The 20,083-nt window shown below is 37.2% G+C and overlaps 1 protein-coding gene across 1 annotated transcript in view; it reads left to right on the forward strand.

Moving 5' to 3' along the window:
- Positions 1-15,854: 15,854 nt before the first annotated feature.
- LOC306878787 (receptor-type tyrosine-protein phosphatase F-like) overlaps positions 15,855-20,083 on the forward strand; it is a 188,183-nt gene continuing 183,954 nt past the window's right edge. The window contains exon 1 of the mRNA XM_079431314.1: positions 15,855-16,081. The gene's annotated coding sequence lies outside the window, so the exon portion shown is untranslated. The remainder of the gene's footprint in view (positions 16,082-20,083) is intronic.

The following is a 20,083-nucleotide window of genomic DNA, read 5'->3' on the forward strand; positions in this document are numbered from 1 at the left end:
TTTTAAACAAAAGTTGTAACAATTGTTGTAGTAGTATTAGTAGATAAACCAAACTTTTATTTTGATGGGTTGCCATGAGGACCTCTTAAGTTTCTGTAGCCTATGTATGATTTGACGATCGTTTTACTCAATTGAAACTGTCAAATGCTCCTGAAGTAACTTTCAGAGCAGTTCTGAGGATGTTGTTCATGTATTTATGTCCTTATTAAGTGAGACGGCAGATGCAGAAAACACCGCAAGCGTCGCGCACTTAAGTGTGTGTGTGTGTGTCAAAACCACGCGTCTGTGCCAATCACATATACAGAGACACGCAGAACATGCAGAATTCATATTTAAATAGTGTTTTTGCGGCTTAATGTTTACAGATAGTCCATGTCGACCCCCCCCCCCCCCCCCCCCCCCCCCGCCGCATTTCCCCCATCGCGGAAACCATAAATAGATAATATTGAGGTGTTTTGCATCTTCAGTGTAGTGGATTGTAATTTATTGCAACTTGAGCAACGTCTGCTGCTGCCTTTGAGAGACAACTCAAAAATCAAGATGCAAAAAAATGCAAAAATTGCAAAAATCTGTGAGCAAAAGAGGTAAAAAACAAACAAAAACAAAATACGAACAAATTGCAAACTTTTGAATGGTAGTGTAGGTCGTAAAGGCCTTTTTTAGATATCAACATTGGCCAATAAAACACCCACATAAGTCAATAACAAATTGCTAGGGTATTCTGGGTATTTGCCAAGAGGTTGCTTGCTTGTAAATAAAAGAGTAATTTTTTTTATTCTGGACTCTTCAATACAATTTTGTGGGATTTTTTGCACATATTACTTTCTGCCTGGTGAACATTATGCATTCAGTAGCTTAGAAATGCTGGCTGCACAATTTAAGGTATCAGTCATGTCTGTGGCACAAAAGGCATAGTTTAAACCTTAGGGCTAGTGGTTTGTTTAAATATCTCTAATGAGCCTCTTAACCTGCAAAACGATTAAATAAACCAACACAATGACACCCACAATGTCAAAAACATCATCACCCGAGCCACTAACACACAGCGCAGTCCTTGACAGCCCAAGGTCAGCATTTATGAGGCCACACAACGAAGATTAGACAAATACATGAGATCAACTGCATATTAATGATTTGCTCACTGTGTATGATGGATGTAGTAATCCATACAAATTACAGTTTAAAGATTATCTATAATTGCCTGGGCCTGATACATATTATATAATTGGAAAGATGCATATTGAATATGTAATTCCATTTATCTGAACAGTAAATGGCAAATGGATATGAGGAAAATATGTGTTTCCTGTTCCTGCGCGATTGAAATCTCACCCCAGTCAATTCTGAGCAAATCCTTGCAGCTTGCAGCAAGTAATAAAGCCCAGACCGTCCACAAAGAAGAAACTTTATCTCACCACAGAGAAAATAATCACAGTTTTCTCTGTGTATATAATTGAGGGCAGCCCTTGAAAGACAATAGAAGAGATTGAAGTGGCCTGGTTAATTGTCTGTGGGTTTGTGCACCGTGTCTTAACTTTAGAGCGTCCTGGGGACGAGAGCTGAATTAGCTGGCAGAATATGACTCTAAGATTATTCACATTATAAGCTACAGTAAGTAGTTCATGGCAACTGAGGGTGAATATTTCATGTGGAGGTGCACAGGAAAATGATATTGGTTGCTCATTTACAGCCCTCGTTTCATTTAAGCATCATCCTCCTTAGAAGAAACACAGGAACAAATGATAATTATTTGACATGCATACACAAAAATATTTGATCTACTGGGATTTTCACGCACAATCATCTCTAGGGTTTACAGAGAATGGTCCAAAAAAGAGAAAATATCCAGTGAGCGGCAGTTGTGTGGATGAAAATGCCTTGTTGATGTCAGAGGTCAGAGGAGAATGGGCAGACTGGTTAGAGAAGATAGAAAGGCAACAGTAACTCAAATAACCACTAGTTATTAGAACCCTGAAGCAGATGGGCTACAGCAGCAGAAGACCACACCGGGTGCCTCTCCTGTCAGCTAAGAACAGGAAACGGTGGCTACAATTGGCACAGGCTCACCACAATTGGGCAATAGAAGATTGGAAAAATGTTGCCTGGTCTGATGAGTCTTGATTTCTGCTGCGACATTCAGATGGTAGGGTCAGAATTTGGAGTAAAGAACATGAAAGCATGGATCCATCCTGCCTTGTCTCAACGGTTCAGGCTGGTGGTGGTGGTGTAATCGTGTGGGGGATAATTTCTTGACACACTTTGGGCCCCTTAGTACCAATTGAGCATTGTTTAAACGCCACAGCCTACCTGAGTATAGTTGCTGACCATGTCCATCCCTTTATGACTACAGTGTACCCATCTTCTGATGGCTACTTCCAGCAGGATAATGCACCATGTCACAAAGCTCAAATCATCTCAGACTGGTTTCTTGAACATGACAATGAGTTCACTTTACTCAAATGGCCTCCGCAGTCACCAGATCTCAATCCAATAGAGCACCTTTGGGATGTGGTGGAACGGGAGATTCGCATCATGGATGTGCAGCTGACAAATCTGCAGCAACTGCGTGATGCTATCATGTCAATATGGACCAAAATCTCTGAGGAATGTTTCCAACACCTTGTTGAATCTATGCAATGAAGAATTAAGGCAGTTCTGAAGGCAAAAGGGGGTCCAACTCGGTACTAGAAAGGTGTACCTAATAAAGTGGCCAGTGAGTGTATGTATATATATTCTTCATTTTCTCCCAATTAAATATCATTGTTGTCTAAAAGATACAGTTGAGATTTTAAAGAGATATCATCTGTGAGTACAGATGTTTGGTACGTGTTGATTTAAAAAAAAAAAAAATGGAACTATGATTATATCCATTCAAAAGAGATCTACACTCTGGAAATGTATTACAAAAATACATTTTCCCTCTTGGGTTGTCATTATGTATTAAAATTAAGTATTTTTGTAAGTCATTTCAAGCATGTAGGTCTCTTTTCTGGACTTTATTAGTTTGAAGCACCTGAACTTGCTGGAAGAGCGTGGGGATAAGTCTATTTTGTTTTACTATGATTGTAATACTGTCTCTGCTATCTGTGATCAACAGAAAAATCTCAGTTGTTTGAACTGAATTGAACTGAAAACATTTTATCCTTTCAAATCTCTAGCGTCTGTAGCCAACAAACATGTTAATCTGGAAACAAACTTGACTTGAGACGGTGCACATTGAAAAATATTATATACATACACAAACACCCACATAGCTTGTCTGTTCTGTCAGGTGCTTTGAGTTACAGTTCAAATTTCATCTGAAATCCATTTACTCCATAGAGATGATTGTTCTGTTTTTTTAGTTATACGATTAATTCCACAGATCTTTACCAAATGCAGAATGTGTTTAATTGAGATATTCATTAAAAATTCTGAATCATGCGTTAACATGGTCTCTCTGTCAGTCTCGCTCTGGTGGCCGTCATGCTAGACCGACCTGTCGACAGCTCCAACTGTGTCAACATTACACGATCAAAAACCCGGTCGACCTTTCAAACTAGACAGGTGTGCGAGTCTGTGTAAACTCTGACATTGTTATGTGAATAGCAAATACTGAAATGAGAGTCTGATTGAGTTGCAGAGCATTAGAGATTCTGATAGCAGGCATCAATGTCTATGAGTTTGTGAATGGGAAAAGGACAGAAGATGAAACTGACAATATTTCTTTGTGTCAAACTCCAGTTAATGCAGTGGTTCTCAAACTTTTTTGGTCATTCCCCACTTTAGACAAGGGGGGATTTTAAAGCCCCACCTGCCCCCATCGCCCCAACACAATGCTAATGAAATGCACAACAAGCTTAACATGTTTCAATTTATTGAACTAACAAGTAGTATCAGAGTAACAAGTTGTATCTAAAATACAAACTATATACATAAAATAAAAGAAAGTTCAAAAATAAAGAAAATAAAAGTGCAGCTGTGTCATCATAACTTGCATGAAATAAAAAAAAATAGAGAAAATAAAAGTGCAGCTGTCAAATTTTTTACTAATTTCAAAAATAGAAAAGATATAAAAGTGCCACTTTGCAATCTGTAAAAAGAAAAGAAGAGAAATCAATTCAGCAGGTTATCCCTGCATTACTGGCTGCAATTGTTTTTTTCAAGGCGACTGTTATTTTATAACATTCCCGCTTAATGTTTCCATGGCGACGCGTCATTTGTCACGTGACACACCGCAGCCACAATAACACTGTATGATCAGATCGCCTTAATTTCCTTTTTCCTTTTTTATTTCAAAATATTCACAAACTTGCTTACCATGTCATCAACTATCTGATATTCCGATTCTCAAAAATGTGTAAGTGAGTGTGTTTGGTCGTTTAAAAACCTTTATAAATAATCTTGATCTATAACGTGAGATGGGCGCCACCATGTTTCTTTGCGACTCAGTTCAGAGAGTCCTGTCTGTCATCAGTTTCTCCCGAAATACATGCAAGAAAGTGGCCGGTGAACTCCGAGAAGAATAGAGTAAACTTTATAGTTACTTCCACTATGTTTGTCTGATGTGAATAACACACGTCGTCAAATTATATTTGAATAGATTGTTATTGCTGCTTCCACAGACATCAGTGTGTATTTTACAAACTCCAAATGTATTGTTTTACAAGTGCTTATGTGTATTTAAATGTCTGAAACCTAAAATAAACATTATTAGGTTGAAAACAATGCATAGTTGTGATATATGACAGCGCTGAGCGCGTCCCTCTCTGGTTCAGCGCCAACCAACGCGCGAAAGCACAATTTGAATCTGGCAGTTATGTCACGTCACTGAACATTCTAAATCCCATATCTGGGACCGTACTCTCAGGAGCACAGAAATAAAAATCCCATATATGGGACCAAACCGGATACCGCTCAAAAGGTTAAACATTTCATTTGAAACCATGAATACAAAAATGAAACTGAAATGACGTGTTGAAAACACACACACACCGCGCAGTCACTCTCTAGTCTAGTGCGTGGTCTTGCTCCAGATTCCGGAAGATTTGATCTCACGTTACCATATAAGGCATAAAAAGGAAAATTTCCTCCCGTTTGGCGCGCCCCACCTGTCACGTCTATATTCCCCACCAGTGGGGCGCGCCCCACAGTTTGAGAAACGCTGAGTTAATGAGTGTTAATAATATGTTTTGCAAATATGGATTTTCAATGTGAGTCTGGGAGATGAAAATTGTAAGTCTGGTCACTTAGAAAAGTAAGTGCACACCTCTCCTCAACCAGCTGTAAAATAGCCAATTTTGCACACACCTTGGAGGGCCTGACCTCACATAATTGAAGTTCTGTATTAATTCACTAAGTTGCAAAACTACCTTCTGACTAGACACATAGAAATCTAAGGGCCTGTTTACATCTGGTTATTTCATGCATTTTCGCTGATCGGATATCTATCTGATTTGTTTAAAAGTTTCCATTTACATTTGGCCACATAAATGTGTCTTCGCAAAACAGATATAAATCCGATCTTCAATTCCCGCGCTATATTTAAATTTAACGAAGTTCACGCCAATGAAATCAAAAGATAAGCGCTGCATTTTTATTATTTATCAGCTCATTTCAAGATCAAAAAATTATCAAGGTTAATAATAGTTGTTAATAATCTGAAATGTTTCTTGAGCAATGAATCAGCATATTAGAATGATTTCTGAAATAAAAATAAATAAATTACTTTAAAGTAATTGTTTAATAAATTATTTAAAGGAATAAATTACATTTTACTATATATTCAATTAGAAAAAAAATAAGTTATTTTAAATGGTAAAAATATTTCTTAATATTACAGTTTTTACTCTATTTTTGTTCAAATAAATGCAGCCTTGATGAGAATAAGAGACAAAACTATTAAAAAATCCACAAAGAATTTTTGAACATTAGTTTCTCACTCCACACTTTACCATCATCCTAACTGTAGTCTGTTCACAGTATACAATACAAGCAACTTTTCATGTAAATATGTATATTGGCTATTTTGCAATAGCTTTTAATCTGGATTATCCCATCTGATTCAGTTTATTTTACAGTGATTTTGTTGTTAAAAGTGTTTTCAGAGTGTTCTGTATCTATTAATTTCTAAATGTTGGAATATTTGTCTTCCAGGTATCATTTTTTTGGTTGCTTGTCATTTAGCTTTTATCTAAAACAACTTGCGGTGCACGCCGTGCTGCTTCAGTCCTGCTGGAGCGATCTTGATTAAGTGTCTTGCTCAAGGGCACAATGCTGATAGGGAAGCTTTGTATCTTTCCACGTTTTATGGGTCTGCCTACCTGGGCTCTATTGTGTTGGCAATGCGAAATGTTAATCACGATCAGCACCACCAATTCTGTGTTATGACAGCACACATCCTCACTGTAATGCCTTTCTCTTTACTCACCCTCCTGAGGTGGCCCCCTTTACAAATATAGCTGTGTTTTTCAGTTCCTTTCACTTGAAATATAAAACAAGAGGCGGACATGACTCTTCACTACCCTGATGAGTGGTATCTGTGTAAGATGACATCAATAGACCCTCATTCCTGGCAGTGGTGTTCATAAGGAGAGCTTTAAGGACAGGCCTGTGCATGCAGGCTGGGAATGAGTGGGCCTGAAACCCGAGCCTCGGGATGCTCACGGGCCACCTATAGTGTGGAGTCTGGATGCTGCGGGGTTCTTCTCCCCTATCAGAGCTCATAATCTTCCTCCGCACTGCCTGGGAGTGAAGAATGTGTGAATTAGCATGAATTATTGAGGTTGAGAAGAAAAAGGCTCTTTAATCGCCAGCGAAGCCAGTGCTGCAAATTATGCAGTTAAATTACGTAACCCTGCATGTCTGCTGATTTGCAAAAAACGTCTAATTTAATGATGCTGAGTTCAAAAATATCAATAAAAACTGCAGTTTTTTTTTTTACAAAGTAAGAATGACGATTTTGCAAATTATAGAGTAGGTGTGTCAGTCAATGATGGGGAAAGTTACTTTTAAAAGTAATGCATTACAATTGCGTTACTCACTAAAAAAGTAACTAATTGCTAGGGCTGTCGCGGTGACAGAATTTCCCTTGCGGTAATTTTGAGTGGCTCAAAACCGCGATATGTGGTATTATCACCATAGATTTATAATCTGTGTTTGTGTGTGTTACGATGTAAGGAGGTCATATTCAGAAAACAATGAAACCGAAACTAAATTGCATTGAAACAGGAAGTCAAGTAAACAGAAGAGAATGACAAAATAACGGTCCACATAACAGAGCATAAACCTTACAATAAAATCGTTAGGCTATATATGTATAACAGTTAGTGCTGATCCTTGAATCTGAATGGACAAGACTTTTTTTCTTTCTTTTCTTTTTTCATTTAGCTGATGCTTTTATCCAAAGCGACTTACAATTGCTATATATGTCAGAGGTTGCACGCCTCTGGAGCAACTAGGGGTTAAGTGTCTTGCTCAGGGACACATTGGTGTCTCACAGTGGATTCGAACCCGGGTCTCTCACACCAAAGGCATGTGTCTTATCCACTGCGCCATCACCACCCCGCAGTTCTGTTGATATTTCACCTGTTCTAGACGGGCTGTCAGTCAGTGCAGTTTCATTGTTGCTGTTGCAAGTGTAAAACGAGAAGGGCATAACCTTATACGAAAAAAGAAAACACGCAAATATCGCAGTTGCTGCGGTTGTTGCATTCCTCAGCGGTTATTCTCGTCAATAGCACGGTATTGCGATATTACGGTTATCGCGACAGCCCTACTAATTGCATTTCTTATTTACTTATGGAAAGTAATGTATTGTTACTTTTGCATTACTTTTAGTGACCTGGGCTTGTTTTTTTTATTAAGACCCCCAAAAATTATATTGGCCCTTGCATTACTTATGTGTTTGAAGAAGTAACTCAGATATTTTGTTGTAAATTTAAAAGTAATGCATTATTTTACTAGTTACTTGAAAAATGTCATCTGATTATGTAACTTGTGTTACTTGTAACTAGGGATGTGCGCTACGACTAATTTGACTGTCGTTTAAACAGAAGTTTTGTATCCGACTAGTCAACCTTTCTAAAAGCTAGAAACCCCCCAAAAATGGCAAAATAAAAAAAAACTGTGTTATTGTTTTCAGTGTCGACTATCAGGAGTTGTACTTCTAGTTGACTAGACCCGCACATCCCTACTTGTAACGCATAACCCCCAACACTGGTGTCAGCTTTAATTCACTTTTTAAAATAACAAGCAGGAAAATGTCAAAAGTTTAAATGTATCATTTAATTTATAATCTGCAAAGGAGTGGGATTAGGCATAAAATAATGATCAAGGGATAATACAACACTTATTTACCTTACAAATGGTTGTCAAAGGCAGAAATGCTACAAAATGCATCTCACTTTGTGAGAAAGTGATATGCTCGAGCAAAACAGACACTATATTTAGAAATAGCAGCCCAAAATTTGTAAGCAACATGTAGGCTATTGCATTTAATTCAGCAAATATGATGCAGGGCGGTGTTATTATTAATGAGTAGCCGTCACAGCTGGTTTAGGCAGACTAGTTTATAGTTCATTAAATTAGAATACGTTTTTCATGTGTTCTCCAAGATGTGGCTTTTCTTACTTGAGGAAACAAAAACAATGCTATTAAGCCAATTCAACATATTTATCACAGTCAGTAACAGTTTACAGATATCAAAGAAAGTAATGGGTAATGTTGTAAATGAATTCTCTGTGTTGCCAGATTTCCTGTGTCTGCATTAATACATCAGCTATTGCTTTCATAGCAAACTCAATCTCCACTCCAAACTCCTACATATGCAAGTAGCTCACTGCTTGTGCATTTTTCAAGCTAAAAAGCAAACATCTCTGTGGCTGTTTTAGCCTTGTTTTGAAGGATTCTGGAAGATCTCTGTGTGTCTTTGAGGACCGTGGCTTGTCGTTGTGATTGATTTTAAATGAGACTCTGGCTTTTAGTGTAATTATTAGATTAATCTTACAGTCGGTCTGGCTGTTTATTTTTATGAGTTGTCACATTTCATACAGGGAACTTTCTGTCATGTCAACCAATGATGGATGAATTATGAATATTTACCAGCCTTAAACAGCTATTTTGCTCTAGCCATGAAACCGTATTAGCATTACTTTTTATTAAAAGTATATTTGTGTATCTGTTGCAATTAAATTGTAGCTCTCCTAGGTGACATAACATCAGTTATTGCTTCACTTGATGCCCCATATGACATGAGCTAGATTAGGGACCTGTTATAAGCAATTGGGAAGATTTTGTGTCATAAAAATATAATATTTTTTACTTTGAATTTTGGCATTCTCACATGGACCTCTTGGAAGAAAAACTGTAAGCATCTTAAATAAACAGAAGGTCAAAGTTGCTAGAGGATTTGACATGTTTTCAGTGACATTTGTTTTCTTTAGCATCAACATTTAAGCATGGCATATAAACAGCAATCAAACATGCATTTTGCATTTAAGCGTGGTGACATTCAAAGGTTCTTAGACTTTATCCCAAACCAGTTATCACAACACTTCCACTGATGTACACTCTCATAAATGAAGAATGCATTGTTATTTTGTCAAGCACAGATGCCAGATGTGGGCAGGCTGGGATCGCTCATCCTAAGACAAGTTTCATGTGACTGAATGTGCGACAGAGCACAGACAGCACACCGGATGACCAGCAGCCCAGTAATTACCCCCATGTGTGCTGGGAGAGAGAGTATGTAATTAGGACAAGAGAAATCTTAATGCATTGTGTGTCGGCTAATGGCACTTCCTCTCCGTGCTCTGCATGGGCATAAATAAAGCGAATCTGTTGCTCTGTCACAGTGGGGTGTGTCGTCCTTCACATTGATTAACATTATGAATTCATGCCACTGTGTCTGTCTGCTACAGCCTCTGGCCCTGGGGAGCGGAGCGGTATATCAGAACAGATGTGAACTCACCCCGCTGTCACCCTATATCTCCCAGAGACAAGATCCTCTTTGTTTATGTCACCGAGGGCTTGTGATTTTACATTCTGTGTGTTAAACTAAAATTTCTTGTAGTTGAATGCTATGGAAATGTCTGTATGTGTTCAACATCCCCTTTGCTTTCATTTTTCAAGTCTTGGTGTAAATAAATTATTTATCTGACAATCATATTTTTGCAAGCTAACCTCACTGAGCATTAGTAAATATGACTGTGTGGTAGAAATTAATGTGTTCGTTGAGATATTGAGCACAGCTCTTCTTGTTGTATGATCGTACAAACAATAATCAATTAATTTCCTGAAATTAATATCTGCTAGCATCTGTTTATGATACTGATGCTCTTGTAATATTGTGTTAGGCTGAAAAACAATGGCATTATTTTGGGCTGAAATAATTAAAATGTACTTTTGCAAGTTTTTGTACTTAAGTTCAAGTAAGTTTCACATTTAGAATTAAGTAAAATCTACTTAACTAAGTTCGGTAAAATGCACATGATTCTATTTTTGATTCTACTCAGTTTATTAAAGCAGTTGTTTATGTTAAATTCTATTTTAGATGTGCATTTGTAGTTTGTCACTGCACTGACATTAATACACCTAATGTTCATTAAATGATACAACAAAAACCATAGTCATCATTTAACCATCGTATAACCCAACCACAAGCTCTACTCTTTACCACAGTGGTAACCACAAAAACCTAAACAACAGAAACTTTAATCTTCTAACTGTCCAATATAACTGAATTCAAAAATGCATTAAATTATTTCAGCACTTCATTTCAACATTTACTATTCCATTTCAGTCCAATGCAAGTGCAAAGCGAGTTAGCAACTATAAATCTATCCATGTATATTTAATTGTCTATGAAAACATCTCGCAGTTGCTTCAGAGAGGGAATCTGATTCTCAATCTTCTTTCCAAAACTGCCCACAGGGGCTTGATAATATTCAAGTCAGGCGATTTATCTGACCAGGGCAGATGTTGAAGTTCTTAGTGCTCCAACTGTCCAGCTCTTATGATCTTGAATCTTTTTTACATTTCTTTATTTTTCGCTGTAATTGAAGTTTTAGCAGATAGCTCTTTCATGGATGTTGGCTTTATGAAGTTCTCTGTGGTCAGATTTTGTGGAAACAGAGTCTTTAAGGTGGACATTGAGGTTTGCTGTCACTTTGCTGTTGTATCTGTGTGTTGTTTGGACACAGTCCTCCTTCATGTTTGATGGTCTCTGTCATTCACTTTCGGTTTGTTTTTGCCTTTGCTGATGAAGTCTAGTCATATTTGTGTACACTGTCATAATCACAAAAGACTTTTGATCTTAAAACACGAAAACAATCAGGCTGTTAAGATTACAGACACTCCTGCTAAACAGGCTCCCATGCTTTGTATATACCTAGAGAATATAGACAACTAAATAAAAAAGATACTCGCAATATTTTTTTTTTTCACTGTATCCTACAAAAATAATATAAACCCCTATAATAATTGGTTTTATAAATATATATAAAGTACATGTAGATTTTTGTTGTTTAACTTGTTTTAATTAGGTAAACAGCAAAAAAAAAAACATTTTTTCCCCAGTGCAGGGAGCCGGAATAAACAGTTTGTTTCAGTTATTTATTTATTTATTTTTTTTATATATCTAATAATACACAAAATACATTTTTTTCCTACATTTGTTGCATTCAATGATTGTTACATCCTAGAAAAGCAGAGAAAAAGTTATGTAATATCTCAAGTGTCAGTAAACACAATTGTCGCGCTGCCCCAGAGGACTGTTTGGCAGCATTTGTTGATGAATTTGGCAGTTTGATGTGACGCCAATTTAGATAACCAGATTACTCGCTGGCTTGGGTCATTCTCATGAATGCAATCCTTCTCAGCGTGAGGCTTACAGAGAAGACACTCGCGGATCAAGAGAATGAAACAGCATTAATTTTCTAATTTCGAAAAAGAGTCTGTCAGCATTTAGCAAGCATGAAAACAGCTGGATTATAGCCAGAGACTTTGCTCCACTGCAGAAGTGCCATCACAGGACTTGCATGTGTGAGATTTCCTGGTTTGTTCATCTGCTGTGATTCATTGCCACATTATTCCAAGCAAGACTTGCTTACATGCACATTACATGCCATGAGACCCACATTACCAATTAGAAAGCTAATTAACCAACAGTAAAGTAGCTTTACGAGTCTGATGTACTGGAAGGAAATTGTTATATCACCATTTTCCAGTTCATGACAAACATGCTTGAATAAAAAGAGGCAGCTGTAGCTCAGTTGGCTAATTTTTTCCCAAGGATTTGCACACTTTGAATCTCACTTGGTTAACAGCAGGTTCTATTGTCCTCTCAGATGACGGTCCTTTAGATTGAAAGCTACAGTTAGAATGAAGATGAGAGCAGTGTCACAAACATCCTCCTTGAACTCATGTGGGCTTGTGTGAGGTTTGAAGTGAAACTTGAACCGAGGCATTTGTAGAATTATGTGGCACAATGACAATACAATTCAAAAACCAAGAATCATGGCTTCACTTTCAGTTTGTGCATTGTTACTTTTGCCTATTCTCATTGCCTGTATGAGTGTGTGTGTGCTTGTGATTCAATGCACTGCCTTGAGACTGTGTAGAGTGTCTAATTTCATAGATTGATTTTTCTTTCAAGTTATAGTATACATTTCAAGTTTCATTACATAACCCACACAGTCACAAACACATACACATGCACACAGGGTCCAGAATTAAAGGAGTCATATGATGTTGCTAAAAAGAACATTATTTTCAAAGCCTCACACGGTGCATTGTGATTTGCCGAATACCTCAAGCGTGTGACGGAAATGTTACGCCTCTTACCATGTTGTGATGCCGTGTCCCGGGCCAGCACGACAAGACTAAAACAATAAAACCCATTATAAGCGAGGCATTTGTTGCATTCAGTGAGGATATAAATGACTGATTATAATGACTCATGCGGTCTTTTTACATGTTGTGCCACGTAAACTTTACCATGTCTGCATTTGTGATCGTAGAAACGCCAAACAAGCGCTACTCTACACTGCTCAAAACTCGCATTTGAATGATCAGTAGCAAATTCTTTAAATATCGAAACATACTTACAAGCTGTGAGTCAGAAGCACCAGACTGACCTTGCATAGTTGGAATTGCCTCACTTTATAGTGTTCACAGCCATTCATAATGTTCACATTGTAGGCTACTCTCTCCCAGGATCAAGAAATAGTCCTCCGTAAAATACGCTGCACACACTCGAATATTAGCGCTGTACTGTTCTGGAACAGTGTTGTAAATATAACTTAACCACTGATTTCTAGTTGTGTTCTCTTTTGGAAGCCCAAACAAAGTACTTTCACAACGAAACACAGCGTCTCCAGAGCATGGTGGTGGCAGCAGCAATACTACAGCGTGAATAAAAGTTACACCTTCTTTCATTGCGTATACGTTTGGGCGGTGTTATGCAAATCGTTCCATACAGTGACGTAGACATATAGGGGCAATGAGCCGTTTTAGGAAGGCGTGGCAGAGTCTTAAATTTTATAAAGAATATCTCTTTGGGTTTTAGACTTTAATCTTTGCAATTTTACAGATCTTATATATGCACACACAGCTTGTAACACTCCAAAGAGAAAGGAAAACATGAAATTGCATCATATGACCCCTTTAAATTATTACCTATTTATATATATACACAAGCAACTCTTTATATGTTCATTTTCTTTATTCTTTGTCTTAGCTTAAATATTTTAATTGTACATCACTTTGTATCATGTATATTTATTTTTTATTTTTTGGTCTATTATGTACCATGCACCTTATGCAGAAGCTCTGCAGTTTCGTTGTATCTTGTGTACAATGACAATAAAGAAATTCTATTCTATTCTATTCTATTCTATTCTATTCTATTCTATTCTATTCTATTCTAATGTTTTGCTACACCTGCTAATAATGCTGGGTAAAAATAGATACTTGTATCATGTAGTTAAATGTAACTTTTTTTATTTAAATTGAAATCTGTCTTTATTTATGTTTTTGCCAGCAAATAGCAGACCATTTTTATCACTTACAGCATCATACACTGTACTGTCTGTCAATGAATTGCAACCTCTTATGAAAACAATGCTAAATAAATAAATACACATACAAAAATTTCACTTGCTGATTCAAAAGATTAATCTTACATTGTTTTTTTTTTTTTTTTTTTATAAATAAATAAACCATGCACTTTCTAAAAAAAAATATTACCGGCTCACTCAATAAAGGCAGATTTTATTGGCATTTGGCGCTTGGCGAGTGTTCATTTTGGACTTGCGCACACACAGATTCAGCCACATACTCATTGCTCACTGTACTGAATGCTGTGAACGGTGGGTGGCAGCTGGTAAAAACGGATTAACGTTTTATCTTTATTTAGTAACATTTTATTCAGATATGATATGTCCTTTTTCTTTGAAAAAAAATACCCCAGGAACTGCGCTTCAATGAAAACCGAATCTTTGCTTTTGAGAGTGATACAGTCTTATTTTTCCGTAAGTAATTTTTTTCCCCTGGCATTAGCTTTCCTGCTTTGAAGAGCCCTTCCATCAACCAGAAGTTTAATGAAAAATGATACATCTATAATTTAATTCTGCCTCATTTTTCTTAGTCAAAACACATTAATTAATAGTCCAAGCACTTTATCTAGAATGCCCAGCAGTCCTGTTCAGGAGTAATTGGTTTCTGTAGGGAAACACACATGTTTGACAGGTGGTTCAGGGGTTTGAGTGCCAGAGCTGTGAGATGCAGACTCAATATGCTGCCATTCTGCATTATTTAGAAATCTTAATGGGTCTAGTAGTGAGCTTTTGATATGAATGAACAAAGTTACACTTTGGTGGAGAACAGTTATGTGAATAAAAAATACTCTTTAATACTTCACACTATTATTTCAAGTGTGATTGGTGCACACGCACACACACTTGCAATCACACTGACATGGTAACTAGCTGCAGGGACCAACTATTCTTTTATTGCATTAATATAAAACAAAGTTTCTTAGTGTTCATTATGTGCATTGAGTGAAAAATTGTGAAAAGGTTCTCTCCAATTGTTCATGTGAAGACATTTGAACTTTTTAATATTTTTTTCATCGTAAAAATGATGCCACATTATTTGGTAACTATGGCAAGATCTGTTTCTGCAGAAGAACAGCTAGTGAGCTCAATTGGAGTTGTCGAGGTTTTGAGTAATGGCTCTGAATGTGCAATCTAGCATCTATTTGCTTTCCCGCAAAAGCATTTTACAGATGTTTGACCAATATATTGAATCAGAATAAAAGGAAATGCATTCCTTCATACACATTAGTGGATACATTTACCTGTTACCAGTTCTTTTTAATCGTGAATCTATTGGTGCCAATGTTTAAGCATATCTTTGTAAAGCTTGTATATTTTTCTAAGTCTGTTTTCCAAGTCTGGTTCTTTAGGATTTGCTTTAAGCCACAAATTGTTACATTTTACATCCTGTTGGTTTTATTGGCGTTATCTTTACGACAGCTCGCAGGCCAGACAAACAACTCCGGCTGTGTTCAGAATCAGTCAGCATGTTCTACTTAAAGAGTTCTTTATCTCAACAACAACTTTTCTGCCAGCCAGTCAGTCTGTCTACCTACTTTATAAAAAACAAGCCAGCCTGTTTCAATGTCGCTACTGCCCTCAGTTACCTGTTGGTCTGCTGCCAGGTGGGAACAGGAGGGGCCACCCCGTTTACCTGTGCGAAATCAAACAATAGCCCGCCTATCTGATTGGCCAGGGAGACAAAGCCCCTCCCTCAGCCTCTGTTGTAATTCAACACCTGACAGATTTTGCTTGTGCCTGAATTAGTCTTGTTCACACAGTCTCAGAAACCGTGCTTCTGTCCCCAGAGACACTGTCCCAGCTAAGAGCTCAGATAGAGTAACGCCGCCTGCGCTGTGCCTGATATATGGATTAGCCACTTGTTGTACACTTGCAGTTGCCTTCATCTTCAGGACTTGGGTTTGGATCCACCAGTTTTCCAGGTTTTTGCTGAAGGATTTCCTAAACTCTAATCAGATTTCCTTTGGATGTTTTTCTTCACATGGGTAAGTGGTGCACATGCATTGGATTTTTGCTAGTAGTGGTAGTGTGCATGATCTTCTTGGCTAAACCTTGGCATTTCATAACAATATTCCATCATTTGCACTTAATTGAGGCTCTTATTAGTGGTGCGCTCTCTCTCATCTCCTCTGTGCACCTTCTTTTGCTGTTGTACAGAAACACACTGGGGGCTTAGGAGAAACCATTAGCAGAATCACAGCTGTCCTGTGGCGACTGATTTTCTCAGTCTTACATGTAAATTTCTCTGTTCATTCTACTTGAGCATAATGTTCACCTCAGACGTTGCTTTTTCTGAGGGCGTTATGTAAGACTTTTTTAATTAGTCTGGTTGAATGTATAATTTAGATTGAATTATGGGGATATTGTAAAACGACACTGTCTTTCCTGGAAATGTTTTACAGAGAGTGTGTGAACTAGTGCAGTTTGTGATGTACAAAAATTATGAACTGCTTCTATTTTACATGCTATTTCTTGAATTTGATAAACAGAATTTGTATTTAAATAAAAATTCACTGCAATTGAGCCGAAAAAAATACCCAAGAGCATCTTGAGCTTCCAGTGAAAAAAAAAGACCTCTTCACATGATCAATGGCATAAATTAATTTTATTAGTGACATATAAATTGATTAACTCGCGTCATAACTTTTCTTTAACTTTTAAATATTTTTTATTATTACTTATATTTCTTATATTTACTCTTATTTTTCGTATATTGATGCTTTTTTATATTTCTTATATTGATGCTTTATTTTTACTCAAATAAAAAAGAGATAATAAAAAACAAATAAAAATAGATATAAGAAATATAAAACTTTAAATAGGCCTATTACTATTAATAATAATATCATTAAATCTAAGATTTCAGTATCAGAATTTTGGACTATACATTTGTTATAGTGTTCATATCAGATATAAACTTCATTAAATCGCAAGGTAGTCTCTAACTTAAATTGCCTTGACTAGTCAAATGTTCTTCATCATTAATCAGTTGAATAATTACAACAAATGCAAAAATTTATACAAATATGAGTTTTGATTATATACAGTTACTGGCAGTCATAAATGCAATTAGTGAAGACCGCTCTGTTGATTATAATGTAGTTTCATCAGATTGCCATATGTTCAGTGTTCCCTATTTCCTATATAGTGCATTTATATTCCCTCTATATGGCATATGGCATTCACTATATAGGGAATAATGAAGGAGTGAGTAATTTGGCACACAAGAGCGGTGCCAACCGCATGTACATAACCAACCCTTTTTTGACAGAAGCTAAACCGCAGGCTTGTTTGTTGTTGTCACCTAGGCTACAATTGCACGTTTTCATTTATGCAAGACCTGTTTAAGTAATTTATCCAAAGTAATTTGGATAAATGTATGTTCGACTACAGAATAACAATCAAGAACACTACAGGTTCACAGGTAAAAGGCGAAACCAAAAATGCAGAAAGTGAAACGATTTGCTGGTCAAATAAACTTTAACGTGTAAATTGTTAACGCGTGAAACAATCTCATGGGCCGGTAGTTTGAGACCCCTTCTTTAAAGTGAATTTTACTTATATATGTAACGAAACCGGGCCGTATAGATTGAGCTGGGTAACTTTGCCTCTGCTGTGATTGAATTGTGTTATCAAGTGTATTTTTGTAGAGAAGTCAGCGGGAACTAGGCTCACTTTGTTCAGCGGGGAAGGCAGTCTTGTCCGCAGGGAGTGATTCTATTTCACACAGAGAGGCTTACGTCTTTCAAGCATACCATTGTCTCGTCTAATCCCACAGTCCTGCCCTGCTGCAATGCCATCCATTCAATCACCGCCAGCATATCGCTCTCTCTCTCCCTCACTTGCTTCCTCACTTTTTGCTCTTTCTCAGTGGCTTGCATGTTGCTACATGGACCACCAACAGGCTTCTCTCATTCATAATAACAGAGAAGGAGGCATTCAAGAGAGAGATGGGATATCGGTCCAGAGAGGCAGTTTGTGGCTTTGTTTAGTCCCAAGATGGAACAATACAAGCAGTAGTTAGAGATCTTGACCCCGCTGGCCTTTTGAACACAATCTGTGACCTCTCTCGTCCCTCCAGTGGTTCGACTGTCACAGTTGAGTGGTGCGTTTTACGACTGTAAGCTCAGCCCATTCAGGTCTGTGTGTATAGGGGGACGTTCATCATGTCCCGTATCAGTTGCGTCGACATTGCAGAAGTTTGAATAGGGGGTTTATCGCTAATGCAGTGTTGTTTTCTGTGTGGATCTCTGTTGTTTGGCCTGTTACGGTGCTGCTGCCTGATTATTATTGTGATTTGCTCTGGTTTTGTGTTGCTGTGGCTGTGTGGTTCAAGTATTTGGTAGCTGTTGGTTTCAAACCCCAAATAATGGCAACATTTTACCCTTTACTCTTAAAGGGACAGTGGACTTCATTTAAAAAAAATTACTTTTTTTTTTTTATAAATTCATAGAGTGAAAGTTAATGGACTCTAGTTTTTTTTTTTTATTAATTTAATTCACTGTACTGTACACTTTATTAAATCATTGTAAATCTAGTTTTGATCTAGTAGGCTTTTCCATCCACAGGCTACTATAAGATTGTAAATGTATTTTCTTGCAGCTGAAATACATTTTAAAATATATTTTGGCATATGAAAGTTGAATTTTACTTCGCCTCACTGGCTACATTTACATGCAACCAAATAATCCATTTGTAATCAGATTGACAGCTCAATCGGACTGAAAAGCCGTTATGTAAACACATTAATCGATCCGATTGAGCTCGATCCGAAATAAATTTTCGACCGAATTGAAAGGGGTGGTTTATTCCTTTTCTAATATGATTGAGAGCCCATGTAAACGCTTGATCAGACTGAAATCCGAAACTAAAATGACTGTGCATGTGCAATGACCAACATAGGCTCATTGGAAATATGTGTATATACATTTCTGCAAAAATGAAAAACACTTACCCATAGTATATGTACAAATCACTGCAGTTTCCAGTTGAAGTGAACACTAGAGGCAATAAAACTCAGACAAGTTATATTCCTTTTCACACAAAGTATGATGTACAGGTACAGAATTTTGATTTATAAAGGCTAATTTCACACAATTGTTATGACTTCAAAACAATTTTAACATGCTGTGAGATTTGAAAACTGATACTCTTGAACATTGTTATCACATATACAGCTTCATATGCATAAGTTTTCTAATTCAGTAGGTTTGCTCAGTAACTCACGCAATACAGCATTGCACTTGAGAGATGAAGAGCTCCAGTTCGAACCCCGTAAAACTACGGTTCAACAAAACAGCTCAAATCCGCATAAGGAAGTTAAAATAGCACGGCTGTTTTTATATCACTTTTGCATTTGTTAACACTATCGGGTAGGTTTAGGATTGGGTTTGTCGTAGGGGATATTTCCAACACGATAGAGCCCTTTAGATACCTTTAGTGACACTCCCTGGATTTTTTTAATTCTGAACAGATGCAATACGTACCTCAAGCAGTATAATAAAAATGCAAGAATACGTACTTGTACCAGCGTATTAAAAACGTGCTATGGTCACGTATTGAACCTGTGTTTTAGCACCACTCTGTGGACATTTCACTTTGAAACTGCCGGGAAACGTGCAGTAAGGTACGTAATAACGGTGTTGCAGAAATGTATTTAGAGGCACGTATTTCCAATGAGCCTGGGTTTGCAATGACGTAGAAATAGCGTAATAACATATGACGCATGGATTGAGTTGTTCTTCCTTTTGAATAAGTGTTGTATAAATGCGTGTCCTGTCATTATGAAACTCTCCTTTCACTCTGCAACTGTGAAGTGGAGCAGGACAATGTTCCACCAGCCCTTGTTTCAGATTCTCATCCACAGATGGAGGGGCATTTTTACGGCGTGATAAATATACACATCATGGCATAGCAGCTTATATGTAATATTTATCCAGAAATGGTTAAATATTAATTCTGCTGTTTAAAACAAATTAAGAAACCGT

The sequence above is a fragment of the Barbus barbus genome (assembly GCF_936440315.1).
Source record: "Barbus barbus genome assembly, chromosome: 13".
NCBI lineage: Eukaryota > Metazoa > Chordata > Actinopteri > Cypriniformes > Cyprinidae > Barbus > Barbus barbus.